This window comes from Coenobita brevimanus, chromosome 24 (assembly GCF_032717465.1).
Source record: "Coenobita brevimanus isolate Jiangsu-jjx chromosome 24, ASM3271746v2, whole genome shotgun sequence".
Taxonomy (NCBI): Eukaryota; Metazoa; Arthropoda; class Malacostraca; order Decapoda; family Coenobitidae; genus Coenobita; species Coenobita brevimanus.
This window is the reverse complement of record NC_136977.1, coordinates 26,752,129-26,772,102: the sequence shown is the minus strand read 5'-3', so window position 1 is coordinate 26,772,102 and position 19,974 is coordinate 26,752,129. Positions and strand designations below refer to the sequence as shown.

The window sequence follows — 19,974 nt, the reverse complement described above, 5'->3', positions numbered from 1 at the left end:
AAGAATGTAAATGGTAGATTATTAACCCATTGGGATGAAGTAAGAACAAGATGGAAAGAATATTTTGAGTCTGGTGAATGGGAATGGAGAGAGCAAAGCGACTGTTAACATCATTGGTTGGGGAGTGTACAGAGAAGGAATGCAGTCTGCAGTGCCAGGAAACGTGACACTCGCAGAGGTGAATAAAGCTGTGAAGCTGCTGAATAATGGGAAAGCAGCTGGATTTAATGAGATGTATGCAGGGATGATTAAGTGTTGTGGAGAAGGCAAAATGAAGTGCTTGTTGGAGATATGTAAGAAGACATGGATGATTGAAACTGTGCCATTAGAGTGAAAAAAGGCTGTGATTGTACCCCTGTACAAAAATAAAGGTTAACGAAGTGAATGCAAGAATTATCGTCGCAGTCTATTCAGTGTGGTAGAGAAGGTATATGGAAGAAATATTACAGAGGAAGTAAGAGAGATATCAGAAGTCCTAGTGAGTGACGAACAGGGTGGCTTTAGGAGTGGCAGAGGATGTGTGGATCAAATATTTGCAGTAAGGCAGAAGGTGGCGAAGGCGTGTGAGAAGGACTAAAGAAGGACTATAAGGTGTTTATGGCATTTATAGATCTGGAAAAAAATATGACAAAGTATACAGAGAAGGATTGTGAAAGGTTTTGCACATGTACGGTGTAGCTGGTAAGCTGCTAGGTGTCGTCAAGAGTTTTTATGATGGTAGTGAGGCATGTGTAAGGATAAATGGACATGTAAGTGATTGGTTAACAATCATTGTGGGCGTGCGACAAGGTTGTGTGATGTCCCCATGGTTTTTCAATATATATATATATATATATATATATATATATATATATATATATAGAGAGAGAGAGAGAGAGAGAGAGAGAGAGAGAGAGAGAGAGAGAGAGAGAGATGGATGGTGTGATGAGAGAAGTAAAAACAAGAGTCATGGAGAGAGGGATGACGTTGGTGATGAATAGTGATGGATGGAGAGAGAGAGAGAGAGAGAGAGAGAGAGAGAGAGAGAGAGAGAGAGAGATGGATGGTGTGATGAGAGAAGTAAAAACAAGAGTCATGGAGAGAGGGATGACGTTGGTGATGAATAGTGATGGATGGATTATCTCAAACTTGTTGTATGCTGATGATGCAGTGCTACTTGCAAACACCAGACAAGGGCTTTGTAGACTAGTGTGGAGCTTTGTAGAAGTCTGAGAGCATCGTGCCTTGAGAGTAAATGTAGAAAGGGAAAATTGATGGTTGTAAACCCACCGCATGCCGGCAGACTTTGGACCCTCATGGAGCCGTGGTGCTGGCCAATTTTCAACTTTTTCTGTTTTTGCTAGATAGGTTAGAAATGATGAGAAAACATAGAGAAAAACCATAAAAGTACTCACAGAAGTCATTTAGGTCGATTTTGAGGTCGATTCTCCCTGAACAGGCGGCTGAAAACTTCGGATTAACGTCCATAGACTCCACCGCCCCCCACCGCCACAGAGAGAGAGGAGGCAGAAGCTCTGCATGTTCTTCAACAGCAACTATGCTATTCGAGCCAAGGACACTCATGTTGGGTATATACATGATATAGGAAGTGTCCACAAGCATAGTTATGTACGTTGGCGCATTATGGCAAGCGAGTGAATGAGTTGGATTGCCCATATAATGTTCGTAATAGTTCTTATTCTACGTTTCTGAGGAAGAAAGTCTGTGTCCACATGTATTAAACTGTACATTATATTTCTTTTCCACATAACATAATTCTTTTCATAGTATATACACTCATGGTGTGTTTTCTCTCACACTCAATTCACTACCGTTCAGTTTTATCGCACAGCAAGATATTCGCGTCATGTCCTTTCACTTAGTATATTTTCTCGCACACACAGACATACATACGTAACTTATTTTACTTCACTTACTATTATAAAATTACTAACACTAGTTTCTTATCATAGTACACTTACTTATGGGATAATTATCATTACATACTATTTACAGTTATGCGCATTTCACTTTCGTCTTTTATCGCACACACCACGCAGTTAAGAAGTGGAGTAGGGTGTGGTATTCTTTGAAGCAGGGTGTGAGGCACAGCCCCACACCACGATCCACACACTGGTAAGGCATGTCCTTTCACTGTGTTCTTGGCAGTACTGTGCTGTGTTGGCACACATGACACCTGCGTTGGGGATTCCTCTTCGCACCTGGCGCAACCAATAACTCTGGGAAATGACGTTCGTTGAGGTAAAGGGGATTTTCACCACCAGTTGAATGCTTTCTAGGGCCACGATCACGACCATGGGTGCCAATCAGCTCCCTGCACAGCTCCCTGATGAAGTCCTCAAAAGTCTCACTGGATCCTATGATGTTGGCGTGGAGGAGGTGAGCATTCAATACTGTTACGTCCAGCAGGTGAAAGAACAGTTTCTTGTACCACTTCATCGTGGGCCTGGCACACTCGATGCTCGATATCATTGTATCCTATTGCTCTACCTGACGCATATTGATATTGCAATCAATTCCAGCCTCAGGAGTAGACTGTAGCACCAGTCGAGCAGGGCAGTCATCCCAAGCTGGATGGAAAGCTGATGACAAGGAGAGCTGGAGCTCCAGCTTTATCAGTCCTCGGGACTAGGTCCCGACCATCCCCCTTTGCTGAACTTTTTCAGTGTCTCAGTAACACAGAAAGTAGGCCAGCATGCTCTCCAATACAAGTTTCTCTATCAACACAAAACTACATGCACAGTACACACTTCATTTCCTCTCCCAAAATTTAAAAATCATGGCAGCACTGTACGTGACCTCGAAGTCCCCAGGGGGGAGGACCATAAATGCCCCCATCTTCCGCCCCTCTCCTGGTGACTCAAGCTGCCTGGAACCACTGTCTGACTCCTTCTTCATTTCTGCAACATTCGCGACCTTTCCTATTTCATTCTGTTGAGCACCACCTCTCCTACTCTAAACCTCACCTTCTTCTTCTAACTGAGACTCAGCTGTCTGAGGCAACTGACAGCGAACCCTTTTCTGTATCCTTCTACTTTCTCTATACTCATTTCAAGCCAAAGGTGGATGTTGCGTATATTTACGCAACGACCTATCTTGTTCTCATGTTCCTGAACTCAGTTCTTCTGAATTCTCTACACTCTGGCTTCGCCTTTCCTGTCATTCTCTGCTAAATATATCTGCACTCCTAATTCTACTGACTATCAAAAATTCTTTGACCATCTTACTTCTACGACGGAACACATTCTATCCATTTCTCCTTTCTCTGAAATCTTCATTTTAGGAGATTTCAATGTTCACCACCACCTTTGGCTCTCCTCTCCTTTCACTGATCCACCTGGTGACTAGCATACACCTTTCTATCCTTAATGACCTAGAGCAGCTTGTACAGCACCCTACCCATATCCCTGACCGCCTTGGAGAGAGCTCCAACATACTTGACCTCTTCCTTACTACAAATCCTTCTGCTTACACTCTTAATCTTTTCTCTCTGTTGGGCTCCTCCAATCACAACCTTAACACCTTAACCTGTCCTATCATTCCGGTACGGCCTGTGGACCCACCAAAGAAACATCATCTGTGGCACTTTGGAGCTGCGGATTGGGAGGCCCTCAGGCAGTACTTTTTTTATTTTCCCTGGAATGATTATTGCTTCCATGGCCGGGAGCCATCTGAGTGTGCCTTGCGCATTACAGAGGTTATTCTCTCGGACATAGAAGCATACATTCCTTTCTCATATCCTTTGACTAATGCAAGAAATCCTTGGTTTAATCACGCTTGTTCTAATGCTGTCCACAACCAGGAGAGGGCCTATAAAAGATACCGGAGCCAACCCACCCCTGAATCACATCTTTATACTTTTCTGCCCGGAATCAGGCTAAGTCTGGTCTTCACTCTGCTCAAAATAATTTCATCCATACTAAATGCTCTCAACTCTCCAACTCGAATTCTTCCTGCTTCTTCTGGCACCTTGCCAAAAACCTTTCTAACAACTTTACCTCATCATCCTTACCTCTTCTTTTCTACTCTGATGGCTCTGTAACTATTTCTTCTACTGATAAAGTAGATCTCTTCGCTCAGACTTTCTCCTCCAATTTCACCTTAGATGATTCCAGTGCTGTTCCTCCATCGCATCCCCCCTCTGACTTCCTCATGGCTGACATTAAAATTTCTTCAGCTGATGTATTTTCTTCCATTGCTGGCCTCAGTACTAATAAGGCATATGGGCCTGATGGAGTCCCTCCTGTTGTTCTCGAGATCTGTGCTTCTGTGCTTACAACCTGCCTAGGCAAACTCTTTTGCCTTTGTTTATCAACTTGTACCTTTCCTTCTTGCTGGAAGTTTGCTCTCATTCAGCCAGTCCCAAAGAAGGGTGACCATTCCCAACCCTCTAACTATCGTCCAATTGCTTTAACATCCTGTATCTCAAAATTTTTGAGTCAATTCTTAATATAAAAATTTTAAAACATTTTTCCTGTCACAACCTTCTTTCTGATCGTCAGTATGGGTTCCATCAGAGACGCTCCACTGGCGATCTTCTCACCTACCTCTCAGACTTCTGGTCATTCTCCTTTCGGAACTTTGGCGAAAACTTTGCCATTGCACTTGACATCTATAAGGCTTTCGATCGAGTCTGGCATAAATCTTTAATTTCCAAACCGCCCTCTTACAGTTTCTATCCTTCTATCTGTGCCTTCATCTGTAGCTTCCTTTCTGGTGGTTCTGTAGCCACTGTTGTAGACGGCCATCGTTCTTCTCCTTGATCTATCAACAGTGGTGTTCCTCAGGGCTCTGTCCTATCACCAACTCTCTTCCATTTATTCATCATTGACCTTCTAAGCTTTACATCTAACCCTATCCACTCTTATGCTGATGACTGCTCCCTTCACCTTTCTATTCAGTTCCCGCAACGTCCATCTCAGCAGTTACTTCAACAAACAAGGGATGAGGCTATGGCACACCTAATGTCTGACTTGGCTCGTATCTCTGTCTGGGGTAAAATTAATCTTGTTGTTTTAAATGCATCAAAGACTCAGTTTTTACACCTATTAACCTGACAAAATCTTCCACAAATATACCCACTAATGTTTAATAATATTCAGCTTAATCCTGCAATATCCTTGAACATGCTTGGGGTTTCATTTACTCGGGTCTTATCTTGGAAAGATCATATTACATTTCTTGTAAAATCTGCTTCCAAGAGATTGGGTGTGCTAAGCCGACTCCGTTCCTTCTTTACCCCTGCACAATTGTTGACTCTATACAGGGGTTTTATCCACCCCTGTGTGGAGTACAACTCTCATGTGTGGGGAGGCTCTCCACATACAGCTCTTCTCGATAGGGTGGAGTAAAAGGCTTTTCGTCTTATTAACTCTCCTCCTGTTACTGACTCCCTTCAACCTCTGTCTCTTCGTTGCACTGTTGCATCTTTATATTTTCTATTGCTACATCCGTGGTCACTGCTCCTCTGAACTGTCTGCATGCATTCCTCCACCTCTATGACGGGCGCATAGCACCCCATCTAGCGGCAAACTCTCATCCCTTTTCTGTCCAACTCTCTAATGCAAGAGTTAACCATTACTCCCAGTCCCTCATTTATGCAACAGGTCATTTCTGGAACTCTCTCCCTCTGTCTGTATTTCCTGCTTCCTATGATCTCCAGTCTTTCAAACACAGTGTGTCCAGGCATCTCGAAATGATCGGATCTTGAATTTGGCTCTCTCTTGTATTTTGTTTTTCTCTTGGCAGGAACAATAATTGCGGGCTCACGGCATTTGGTTCCTTCTTCCTTGCATAAAAAAAAAATGTGCACACGTTTTTCATTGCAGTAATCGATGGTCTTTGTGATATGCATCAGGGGGCAATGAACCGTCAAAAGGAGGTTTACCTCGAGGTTGTGGTGCCAGATAATGGCGAGGATATTATTTGCCTGGAAAAACATTGCCTCCTTCCTTTGCAGTTTCCTGCTCATCTGTACTATGTGCTGCCTGTTTTCAATTTTCTTGTTTTTTTTTTCACTATACTGCAGATGCTAGTCTCTTGCTGCTGCAAATACCGAGTAAGAAGTGGGCTAGTGTTCCAGCTGTCCAGGTACAGGATGTGCCTATGATGAAGGTACGGCTGCATGTCTTGACAACTGCACCAGACAAACTACCAGTCTACCTGTAATTTCCATCTGTGTACCGGTGTACGGGACTATGCCCTGCACATATCCGGTCCTGCAGTCACACATGATGAAAGTTACAAACCCAAAGTGGTGTCTTTTGCTTGGGATATATTACCTGAAGGCAATGCTTCCCCTCCATAACATGAGACTCTCGTCTATGACCAGGTCTCTGTAAGGAGAGAAAGAGGATGAGAATCGCACCCTCAGGTGATCAAACACTAAGCGAATTCGGCGCATCCTGTCGGTGTTGCCTACATTGCTGAGGTCCTCATTATTGTCAAAATGGAGCTGGCTGAGAATGTACTGGAATCTGTTTCTCCCGATAACTCTTCCAAAGAATGGTGTTGACATAAGGGGGTCCACAGTCCAGTACAAAGGTAACTGATCTTTTTTTTTATGAGTCCCATCAAGAGAACTAGGGCCAGGAACAGGTACATCTCGTCATATGTCGACATCAAACAGCTGACTTTGGGGTGTGTGTGGGGCTGTGCCACGGCAGAATGCTGCATATGTGTTAGAAAGTATCCAGATTCTGAGAACCAACTCTCTAGTAAAAAAGTTTTTGAAGAAATTGATTCTCCAATAGGACTGGCTCAACTCAGGAACAGTACAGCCTGCCATGTCCCCACCAATAAATCGTTGGTGAATGGGAACAAAATTGCTCTCATCCTCCCACTCCCATGACACTTCATCCTCTGCTTCACCATCTCCACCCTCACAACCATCACCATCACCGTCCCTGTCGTCAGGATGGGGAGGAAAACCAGAAGACACCTGCGGAATATTTTCTGCCTCTTCACCTTCCTCCTGACTATCACTTTTTCCCCCTACCTTTCCCTTTTCCTTTCCCCTTCCCCTTTCCTCTCATCCTCACACTACCAATAAGGGGGAAGGAAGCACTAAAATGAAGTGGGGAATTTCCAAGGGGAAGGTCATGTGTGCCGGAGGTGCTGGGCTGAGGTTACTCTGGCCTTTGTGAGGTCAGTGGCAGCACGATCCACCTCGCCCCACGTGCGTAAAGCAAAGAACTACTCACCTTGTATATTATAGTTTGAACATCCTCCCTGGCCTTTGGCCTTTTATGGAGAGATCCTACCCATTATGGAAGACTGTAGGTAGCACTAGGATCCTCCTGATATTCATCCTTACTAGAGGAATCATCATAGGATCGAGGGAGAAGGAGGGTGGTGGGAAGGAGTGGTGGACGTGGGGCTGATGGGAGGATACCATCCTCACTTTCATAATTGCCCTTCCTGGGGGATGGTATCTCCCCATCACTGCTAGATTCTGAGTCTGGCTGAATTTAATCCCTGTCAACCATGTCGCATCTAATGGGGAATCACTTTCCCCGTCATAGGGCACCTCAAGGAGGGAGTCAATCTCTTGCTGGGTTAGGCCACAATGTGCCATGGTCCTCACTTACTGTCAAAATCAGACTGATGTGCCAGGCTCCCACTCGGGCCCATGTGGGCAGTGATGATTCTTACCTGGTGGGTGAGGCCTAGAAAGGCGTGAGAATATCCCAGCCGATTTTTTGGCACCTAATTTGAATGTTCGAATTTTGGTAAATACTCGAATATTAAATCACCAATATACCTGTACGTCGCTGGCACTGTCTGCGCATATAGGGGCCGACATACATGTACGTCGTTGGCACGGGCCTAGTTAAGAGAGATGGTGACTCCCAGTTATGGAGAGAGCCTAGAATTGGTGAGAGTTCAAATTCCTGGACACAGTGATAGAAAAGAGGGGAAATGTACAAAAGAAGTGGAAAGTAGAGTGACACAAGGAAGAAAGGATCTGGTACTATGAAGGCCTGGATAAAAAACAGAGGCTTGAGTGTTGCAGCTGGACGAGGCTCATATGAAGGAGTGTCAGTACCAACATTAACATACGGATATGAGACTATGGTGTGGCATGAAAATGAAAAGTCAAGAGTAAGAGCAGTGGAGATGGGACTGCTCAGGAATGTATGCTGAGTACAGAGAGTGGGTAGGATATGGAATAATGTGATTCATGAAAGATGCAGAGTGAAGAAGTCTGTGGACACCAGAATCGAAGAGAGTGTACTGAGATAGTTTGTTCATTTGAAGAGAATGGATGACAATAGAGTGATGAAAAAGGTATATCTGAGTGAATCTGAAGGAGGGAGAAGGCGAGGTAGGCCAATAAGAAAGTGGAGGGATATGGTGGATGAGTGTGTGCGGAAGAGAGGTATGGAAGTTGGTGAGACTAAGGGACTGACAAGAAACTAAGCTGGCTGGATGACTTTTGTGTGGAGAAGCGCATTACCAGGATTTGGCGTCCTTTTTTCACGTGACAGCGTTGGATTGACTCCATCAGATAGATAGCCTAGCCTTATATGTCAAGCTACAGAACGTGGTGAAAGTTTTTTTTTTGGCCTATCTGATGGAGCCAGGATTCCATGGGCTTGAATGATGAGTGAATGGTAGTGTGGCCCATTGAACTGGGCAAACTTAGGGTGTCTGGACGTTGCTACTTCTCACCCTGCTGTTGGGTAGGAAAGGAGGTCCGGATGATGATGTTTTATATATATATATACATAAATGTGTGTGTGTGTGTGTGTGTGTGTGTGTGTGTGTAGAGATAGATCATGAGTAGTTTTACTTAACTCCAGTTCTTCGTTATTTTTTTTTTTTTTTTTAGATCTATACACAAGCACGTACTATAATGCCTGTGGCTTTCCTTGATACTTCCTCATTGATAACAGGGATTATATGGATACAGACAAATGTAGAAACTGATAGAGATAGAAAGAGTTACACCCTCAATTGCGATTTTTTAAATATTGAGTTGGTAAGATCGAAAAAAAAAAAAAAGAGACAAAATGTATATCTGTCATCAGAGTGCCCAGTGAAAACTGGTCACACTTCCAAACACTCATTATTCAAGCATAAGTGATTGCGGAACAGCACAATCTAAACCCTTAGCACTAAACTTCCTTCGCCTGAATTAAGTCGCTCACGTAACGTTTGTAGGATAGAGTCACTCCGCTGACAGTCATGGTAGAGAAATAAAGGGGAATGAGGCGAAAAGTTTAAGCTTTGAGTTCTGTGAAGTCATATACACTTCACCCATCCTGTTCTACCTTCTACTCACCATCATCATCCCAACTCTAATTCCCACCTAAGAGTTGAGGTGAAGCTGAAGAGGTGTAATGAGCAGGAGGCAGTTTATGTTTGGAATTATTTAGTGACCTGCCAACTGAAAGATACCATACTATGTTTGATTGACCTGTGCAGCTGAGATATATGGGGCGAGTAAGGTGTGTTTGAATCGCGGCTGCCGATTGGCCGCCGATGATTAAAATCTACACTTCATATTTTAATATTTTAATACATGTATTTCTTAATACATACATTTTTTAATACATAATTTTTAATTGCCTTCAATACAAGCAGCCATATTAAATATGAAATGATTTCCGAAGCTGAGAAGGTCGAAATTAACTTTAAATGTTTACTGTTATAAAAAAAAATGATTATAAAGTTTTATAAAACGATGAGTGATGTTTGAGGCAAATTATCCACCCACGGCGTACACCCACGTCCGGATGTTGCACTTCATCCACCCACGGTATACACCTACGTCCGCATGTTGCACTGTAATATCCACTCATGGTGTACACCTACGTCCGCATGTTGCACTACAATACATGAATGCTTTCACTTCAGTGACAATCGGCGGCCAATCAGCAGCCGCAAAACAAACACACCATACTTGCCCCATACATCTCAGGTGCACAGGTCAATCAAATAGACTATAACAGTAAAGAATATAGAACTGGACAGGGAACCTACTAAGACTACGATATTGCTTTCTCTCTCTCTCTCTCTCTGCCTATCTGTCCAACTATCTGTCAGTCTATCAATCTATATATCTATCTATTTACTTATCTCCCCATTACTGAAGAATGCGCCCAAAGGGTGTGCAAGCGGAGAGTCGGGATGCAAAGGTCCTGTCGTTTATCGCAAGAGAGAGAGAGAGAGAGAGAGAGAGGAGGGGAGGCGAACCAGTTAGAAGGCAATGGCAGGAGTGACAGGATACAGAGACAGACAGACAGACAGACAGACGGACAGACAGACAGACAGACAGACAGAGGGGGGGAAGGGGAGGGAACCAGTTAGAAGGAAATGGCAAGAGTGACAGGATACAGAGAGAGAGAGAGAGAGAGAGAGAGAGAGAGAGAGAGAGAGGGTGGGGGAGGGGAGGGAACCAGTTAGAAGGAAATGGCAAGAGTGACAGGATACAGAGAGAGAGAGAGAGAGAGAGAGAGAGAGAGAGAGAGAGAGAGAGAGGGTGGGGGTGGGGAGGTGAACCAGTTAGAAGGCAATGGCAAGAGTGACAGGATATATATATAGAGAGAGAGAGAGGGGAGGGGGAGGGTTGTTCTTTGTGTGGCTGTGCATGTCGCAACGTCCCTGGTCGTCACGTCTGCCAGCAAGGTTTTCGAGCTATGCTCACAGGACAGATTTTGTCAGTCTGGGAGAGTTGGCTTCACCATACTCTCTTCAATCCTTCTATCTCCTAAAATAATATCATTGTCCCTTCTTAAATTAGTTTGATATTTTATTCTAATTATCATTTCATTTCGTATATTATTACTGCTTCTGTCGTGCTGGAAAAAGTTACTCTGGTTTCCTTCATGCCGAATGCCTAGTAATTGTGTCCACTTAGGGGTGTAAATATAACTCTTAGTGTGGGAACGTGGTGAGTTGGAGCGGCATTGTTAGCGGCAGCGAGAATTTGTATTGGCTGTTTAGTGAAGCTGGACAGTCAACATCTGTATGCGGTACTTGCAAGGAACTACTACCTCACCGCTCAAGTCATCATTATCCTACATCTATTAGCCCATCTGTCGATGTACTGTATATCTGTCTGTATACGTGTCTGTCTCTCTCTCTCTCTAGCATATAAAAACTGACAATCACGAAGAATTTTCAGGATATTTTCTGATCCTTATATACTCAGTACCGACCACTATTCCCACCGTCCCTCATAATGCGTTACACTGTATTTCTCTTCTTCATTCTCGGTTTCTCTCTCTTCTTTCAATCTCATAACTCGCGTACACTCTCCTTGTCAGTCCTCCATTTTCCAGCATCATCAAATTCCTCTCTAAAGAGTGGGGTGAGGCAGAACACACACACACACACACACACACACACACACACACACACACACACACACACACACACACACACACACACACACACAGAACAAAGAATGCTTATCATAAAAGTTAAATGAGCCTCACAGTAGCTCACACATCATCCAAGTCTCCGAAATCTTGCTTTCATCTCAAAGACGAAAATAAATAAGTCAGTTTACTCTGTGTATTGGTTGTTTGATACGTTTTAACAAAAAATATAACTGCTTCCACTGTTAGTGTGTCAAATGCAGAGTGTTCCATATTTAGTGTGTTTTGCTACACTGCATTTTATAATGAAAGACCCAACCAAATGCATTCCAGACTGGAGTCACTTAACTTGTGCAGTGACGGCGGTGGTAGTGAGGGACGTGCGTGGGCCTCTGCTTGTCCGTCACAGATATTCAGTTCGTCGTGTGTAGTGACCACCCGCGCGGAAGGAGGCCTGGCTGGGGCTGGGTGTGGCTGCTTATTCGTCTGCTTGGAGTGGGGTTGGGGGGACATTTTTGATAATTGCTTCAATAGGGACGGTTGGAGTTTAGGGTAGAAGCTTCATTAATTATTTACCGCTTGTGGATATATATTGTATCTTGTTCTAGCTAGTAACACATGATACTACTCAGCTCAAGTGACACCATCTCGGGTGTAAATGATTACACGCTTCAGTACGGTGACGTCCTTTTAACCCGCCCCATCCCGAAGTTTTTGGACCTTTTTTTTTTTTTTTTTGCCTCAAACATCCACTTTTGGTGAGAAACATCGAAAATTCATAGAGAAATCACTCACCTGAGGTTTAAAATACTCGATTTAGGTACGAGTACTTCCTTACCTGACTGGGTTTTCTAACAGGCTGGCACCAAAGAAAACGAAAACGAGTTCTATGGGAGGATAACTATTTTATCCACTCATAAACAGTATTTATTTATATACTTGGTACGAATTTATATGTAGTACAAGAGTATATTGGTTTTCAAACAGTAATATAGGCATTATAAGCATTGTTTCACTCATTAACTCATCACCATTCATGACCTTTTTTTCCCACATTACCTGATCATCATTTCTGACTGTTTCTTCCTCTAATGCTATGTAAACTTTGTCCTCCACATTGTGATCGATTGGGGAATCACTCTGGCCCTGAATGTCTTTATTGGCCAGGTCACTGGTAACAGGTGAATTGCCGAGACAATGGCGTGCAGGGGGGGGGGAGAGGTAATGCGGTGTAAGGCATTGTTCCTGCTTGGCATCTTGTAGAGGAATAGAGGAAAGTGTCCCGTGTATACGTGCCAAAAATCACTCGCGAAATCACTCGCGAAAATTTAAAATTGTGCAAATTAGGGACCTTGCAATGTTGCCGCGTTAATTCACGTCGCCGGGACGGCACGGGTTAAAACTGTTCAGGCTAATAACATTGCAATTCAACTTCCTCCTTATGGTGTGAGCTTTAGAAGTGAAGGTATTACTCATAGGAATGTTGAACAACACCTTACATACCTTTCTTCAGGGCCTATCATATCAATCCGCACTAACATATCAGTACATTAAGTGAGAGTGTTTGAGTTGGCCTCCTTCTATATATTCCACTAACCTCCTTTCAGATTCTGCAAAGCTAGAGGTAGGAAGTGGTAATAGCAGTGGTGATGTGTGGGTCGATGAATGATGCTGACCTTAGCCTGGCAGTGCGGTAGGAGACACTGACACTGCAGTACCCACAGCCAAACTAAAACGGGCACAGGGGGATGACTGGCAGGTTGGTTGTTCGAACGAGAACAGGGGCTCTAAGCTATCAGTTCCTGTGACTGAAAACCTTTGAGGGGAGCACTCAAGCCATTACCACATACTTTATGACAAAATCTTTTCACTTTATCCACTTGCTTTGAAAAGCTTATACATGTCTGACTATGCCAGTCTTTGTTCACCTGATGGCAGCCCTTCGTGGTACATGATTTCTGGCACAATTTCAGTTCACACTCTTAATTTCGAAAGACTTCATCTCAGGTCTCTCTGTTATCTATGTGATATCGTCAACCAATTTTCATCCTGCTGGAAGGAATGTTCGCTTTGGAGGGGTTAGATACAGCCTACATTTTCTCTTCACTATAATAGGTCTCGCAAGACCTGAATAAAATTGTTTGCAGATAGGAGGAACGTACCAAATAGGAACCTAACCTGGTTGAAGGGGTTAAGTCTACCTTCTGATTCTTCATCTTCCACATAATCCCTCCTGTATCTCTATTTTCGTTCTTAATTCTCTCCATATTTCCATGCTAGCTCAGTCATCCCACTATGCATAACCAGAGCATCCAATTCCCAGTCGATCTCAGCTGTTTATTTGCATTTCATACACTTGCAGATATTTCATTCAGGAAAGCAATTACAAATCCATTCACCCTTCCTCATCTCTGTACTATTCTGTTCAATTGTTACCATCATAGAGCATTCATTTTTTCACATGCTGCATCCAGCATTTTCCCTTTGTCCCCCGAGTGTCTGGAGGGGTAACAGTTCCCTTATCTTTTTCCATGTAGTACTAGCTATAACCTCACTTCCTCCCTCGCCCCACAAAGCACAGATCATATCATCCATACAACAGAAACCCTTTACACATTCATATGACATACAGTGGGCTCGCACAGTGAGCATCATCGCAGTGCGTGATTCGCCTTGTGCACGAGTGACCAAAAATCAAAAACAAAAACCCTTTAATGTGCAAGTTTACTGCACAGAACGCGAGGCAGAGGCAAGGAGTGGCTCAAAAATGCCATTTTCTGCTAATGTGCAACCACCCCTCACAGAGCGCATCACGTGTCGTCATGTTGATGCGCAGAAATTCCCAGGCATTCTACTGCGCAGCTTGGGGTACAAGGGAGCGGGCATGCCATAACAGTCCTGGCTCGTGCACTGTGCGGATCCGCTCTCTACAGCTAACCTGTCGTGTACAATGTGTGATGTTTTTTGTGCTGCCTGTACTTTGCTGCACCATGGCTCCAACCCCAAGAGAAAAGAAACTTCTGACGCACACCACCAAGTTAAAGATAATTAAGATGAAGGAGGAGGGTCAAGGAAACACGGCTATCGGGAGAACCCTGGGATTGGCTGAATCTACAGTGAGAACTGTGTGGAAAAACCGTGAAGCCATAAAGGCTGTAGTGAAGACGTATGGAGCCTCTGACCTAGACGGCCGTTCGCGGGTGGGAAATCGTGCTATGATATTAATGGAGCGCTATCTTGCTACCCTCATAATACGGAAAGAAAAGGAAGGTGTTCCACTCAATGGAAGATTTATTCGGAACCAAGCCCAGCTCTTTTACAAGGCTGCATCTCGAAGGTTAAAAGTGGAAAAACCGTTCAGGGCATCGGTTGGATGGCTGGACCGTTTTCTCAAGTGTAAGGAACTCCGTTACGTGAAATTGTCTGGTGAACGTGCCTCTGCCGATGAGCTGGCCGTGAGAGACTATCCTGCAATATTTAAAACGATTATTGAAGAGGGACAGTACACCAAGGACCAGATCTACAACATTGATGAAACGTCCTTATATTACAAGGCCATGTCAAAATCAACTTACATTGCAAAAATACAGAAACAAGCCCCTGGTCGCAAGCTCCAGAAGTGTAAGATGACGGTAATGTTCGCTGTAAACCTGTCTGGGAGCCACAAGATGAGGCCAGTTGTTGTACACACAGCTTCACATCCAAGGTGCTACAAAAACCTCACGAACATGGATGCAAGTGGCATGTATTGGTATAAGTCCGTAAATGGTTGGATGACCGGGAACATTATGGCAGACTGGTTAACGAGGCAGTGTGTCCCTGATGCAAGAGCCAAGTGTCGGGAACTGGCCATTCCATTTAAGATGCTCTTTGTGCTTGATAACGCACCAAGTCACCCTCCATACCTGGAAGATCTTCACAAGGATTGTCGTGTTGTGTTTCTGCCACCCCGCACAACGTCACTAACCCTAGAACACAAACGTCCTAAAGTGTGACGGTGACACAAACATTGGGTGTGAGAAACCCAGTTTTGGTAAATCAAAATAAAGTATTTATACTCAAAATTTATTAAATCCAAAAATACAGGAAGAAAATATAAGCATTGTAGATTATGATTCATATACAAATAACATTATTAAAAGAAAATTTCAATGCTTCAGGGGGGACTTAAAAAAACTACGAAATTCTCAAAAAATTACAAAAGTTTTTAAATGAAGACATGTTACTCCTGAACGATGAAAGAAAAAGAGGTGTCCTTATGCAGACACTCTCCCAGGTCCCTGGATCATCAGCATGGGCAGCCATAACCCTCTGGCACAACAGCTTACTGTAATGGAGATAGAGAAAAAAGGTGTAATTTTTCAGAGTAAAAAATTGATGTACATGAAATAATATTTATTTTTACAGTTATGTACCCCTGTAAATGCACACCACCTGACATTTAATCCTTCCTAAGGCTATACCCCTTGCTTTCCAGCATAATTTTTTTTTTTTTTTACCACTGTAAATGAACAATAAATGATGTTTATTCCTCCCTTGGTTTTATTTATTTACATGTTTTGGAGACCACTTACCTCGGATTCTCCACAGTCTACACAGAGAGAATAGTAGTGGCTCTGGCAGACAGGAGTCTCACACCTCAGGCACCAGAAACAAGTCTTCTTGTCTTTGGATACAGGCCAGTGCTTGCAGCACCTTGGAGGATGACTTCTCTCTGCAACCACTGACCCTCGTACATTAACAGCACTGGCTGGTGTGGGAAGCTTACAGACGTCCGTGATGAGTGTTTTCAGGTTTCGTGGAAGGTTGGGATTTCTTAGCCTATGCTGTGCCCAGGGATAAATGAAAGCCCTTGCCAAGTGCTGCATGTAATGCCGCCTGTTCAAAGCCTTGCCACCTGCCCTTTGCAGGTTTGCGCCATGTATAACCCAGGAGTTAATCACACCACCATTCAACATGCCGTACCAGACACACAACGGCCATCTTCGTGTCTTCCGGGAGCACGAGTAGGTGGCACACATCTGGTCGTACGTGTCTACGCCACCTTTGGTTGAATTGTAAAATTCAACAATTGAGGGTTTGCCTGTTTCCCCCAGGGTTCCTTGTGTATGGAAAGAAGACGGGAACAGCACTAATTTCTTAGTCTTTGAAGTTGTTGGTACATATGACACCAGGGTCATTTCTTTAGTGTACAGAAATGCACTTGACCCCAACTCACGATCTTGTAGGTTTTTCATCTTGGCTGGCACTTCCCTTTTGTTTGCTTTCAAGGTTCCCACAAGGATCATACCACAGTTTTCTAGCAGATCAGACACGAGGGGGACGGAAGTAAACCAATTATCAGTGGTAACATTACGGTTTCAATGGTGGTAGGGTCTTGTGAGGGTCTTGGTGAAGTGGTGACTGAGGTTTTCTGTACGGGGGGCTTTGTCCCTTCCTTTCCCAGGTATGGTATTGCACCCAACAGGTATTTAGATGCATTGTCACATATTAGAACCAGCTTGGTACGAATTTATATGTAGTACAAGAGTATATTGGTTTTCAAACAGTAATATAGGCATTATAAGCATTGTTTCACTCATTAACTCATCACCATTCATGACCTTTTTTCCCACATTACCTGATCATCATTTCTGACTGTTTCTTCCTCTAATGCTATGTAAACTTTGTCCTCCACATTGTCATCGATTGGGGAATCACTCTGGCCCTGAATGTCCTTATTGGCCAGGTCACTGGTAACAGGTGAATTGCCGAGACAATGGCGTGCAGGGGGGGGAGAGGTTATGCGGTGTAAGGCATTGTTCCTGCTTGGCATCTTGTAGAAGAATAGAGGAAAGTGTTCCGTGTATACGTGCCAAAAATCACTCGCGAAATCACTCGCGAAAATTTAAAATTGTGCAAATTAGGGACTTTGCAATGTTGCCGCGTTAATTCACGTCACCGGGACGGCGCAGGTTAAAACTGTTCAGGCTAATAACATTGCAATTCAACTTCCTCCTTATGGTGTGAGCTTTAGAAGTGAAGGTATTACTCATAGGAATGTTGAACAACACCTTACATACCTTTCTTCAGGGCCTATCATATCAATCCGCACTAACATATCAGTACATTAAGTGAGAGTGTTTGAGTTGGCCTCCTTCAATATATTCCACTAACCTCCTTTCAGATTCTGCAAAGGCTAGAGGTAGGAAGTGGTAATAGCAGTGGTGATGTGTGGGTCGATGAATGATGCTGACCTTAGCCTGGCGGTGTGGTAGGAGACACTGACACTGCAGTACCCACAGCCAAACTAAAACGGGCACAGGGGGATGACTGGCAGGTTGGTTGTTCGAACGAGAACAGGGGCTCTAAGTCCCTACCATATTTGGTAGGCTTACTTGGTATATACATACGAAATGGGCACCTGCCTCTAAACCCAAGTAGTTGTTCATCGACTGTCAGGTGCTCACTTGGTATGTATAATTTCTGACAGTTTGCAATAAAAAGGTCCAAGACATTCCTTATGGGTGCAAACTTGTCTTGCTGTCTCCTCTCCTCTCTTGTAGCAAGGTCGTTGAACCGCAGGCAGTTCATCAGAAACTCAAAACGACCCTGGGACATGGCAGTGCGGTACATTGGTGAACCAGTGTCAGAGGCCCACATCTCTGTAGTTGAGAGGTGGTTGTCTATCTGACAGCCACTAAATATTAGCACTCCTAGAAGTGCCAACAGTTCCATCCGTTCGACTGGTGTGTGTGTAACTGTTCTTTGTGCATACTTGGCTGCCTCAGTTTCAGTTCTGTTGTTGGTCCACTTACAGATCTCATCTAATATGTCATCTGTGAATAGCACCTAAAACACATCTCAGGGGTGTCTGCTTGTCTTGCTAGGTTTGTTGGCCCTGGGGTGCTAGTCACAATGTTGCATGCAGGTGTTCGTGAAGATGTGCCAGTCTGGGAATGGGAGCTCCATCTAAACCCAGAGCCACCTACTAATGCGGCGGACCTATTATTCACAACTGTTGGTACAATTTCAGAGGCATTACGTCGTCGCTGCCTTCCACTAACAGCAGGAGGGGATGGAGGGCTACCAAGATGAGGATCGGCAGCAGGGCTATCAGGATCAGAATGGGCAGCAGGGCTATCAGGATCAGGATGGGCAGCAGGGCTAACAGGATCAGGATCGGCAGCAGGGCTAACAGGATCAGGATCGGCAGCAGGTCTATCAGGAGAGGCTGTAGGGGCACCAGAAGTGCTAGGCATGTGACTTGTGGATGGTTTAGGTGAGTGCATCATGCGGGGCACACGTTTCTTGTAAGGTGTCGAGGTCTTCATTCGTTTGCGAGGTCGCCGCTCCTCCTCACTATCACTTGTGTCTATCTCACTATATCTAGCGACATATTCTTGGTCCAGGTCACTGTCATATACTACTTCACCTTCTATAATATCTTCAACCTCATCATCACTAGCAGTCTTTTCTAGCTCTTTGGTACTCCATTCCTCATTGTCACCAATTTCAATACTCAGTGTACTGGAGTTCATCATCTGAGACAATTTGTCATCGCTAAGTCTTTCTCTTTTCTGTTTCTTTTCCATTTTTCAGTAATTACTGTCACTGGAGAAGTTTATTCAATACCTACAATGAAAAAAAAATCATTATGGTAGTTCATCTTCCTCACCACACACAAAGGCCATTATAATAATATATTCCAGTTCATCTTCACTCTGAAGAGCAATATCCAATAAAAATCACATACTCATATAAATCAGTAACACACACGTTGGGTCCCACAAACCCAACAAAGCATATGTACGGTAAGACAAACGTTGGGTCTGTGAGACCCAAAACAGGTCTAGTGAAAAAAGATAAGGAGATAGTAGACAGATATGACCTTCCTCTACAAGAGCAACACAAGGGAGGAAGGTACTGGGGGGGGGCAGTGTGTCAGCACCCATACACACGAAGTGATCACGTGAACACCATTGGGGTGGGTGTGTCAGACCCAAGGTATGTGTTCTAGGGCTACTGCAGCCACTCAATCAAGAACTAATAGCCTCAGTGAAGCATTTCTACCATAAGGAAGTGTACGACTACCTACGCAGGAAGACCAACACACAAGAGGAGCTTCATGCCCTACAAGAAGATCACGACGAAGACCTTGATGAGGCATCTGCTCCCGTTCCATCTCCACCAGCACCTCTATCCCGACCTACCACAGATGCCATGACTGCTGAGGCATTTTGGCGTAACTTTATGGTGAAGGACGCAGTTGAAATTCTCCTTCAAGCCTGGCACCAGATTACACCTGCAGCAGTGAACCATGCGTGGCGAATGCTCGTGCCTCACCTGTGCATCATCCAGGAGACGGCCATTCAACCACTGGCCGATGCTGAGGCAGCAACATTGACAGCAGCACAAGCTGTACCAGGTTTCGAGGATGTTACATTGGCGGACATACAAGACGTGCACACTGCTACTGAGGAACAGCTTCCCGAGGAAGTATTGCAACGGATAGACGAGGCTGACGCAGAGCCCGACACCAGACAGAGTCAAGTTGAGCAGCCTAGTGTGATGGAAGGCAGGACTGAGCTGTGTATGTCAAACATTAGCAAGATCCTTGCGGCCGTGGATAAGCTCAAGGAAGAGGTGAAGGCACAGGAAGTGAGCA

General features: G+C 44.2%; 1 pseudogene; it reads right to left on the bottom strand.

The window, feature by feature from the left end:
* Positions 1–2,039: 2,039 nt before the first annotated feature.
* Positions 2,040–18,901, bottom strand: LOC145393331 (uncharacterized; annotated as a pseudogene).
* Positions 18,902–19,974: the final 1,073 nt, after the last annotated feature.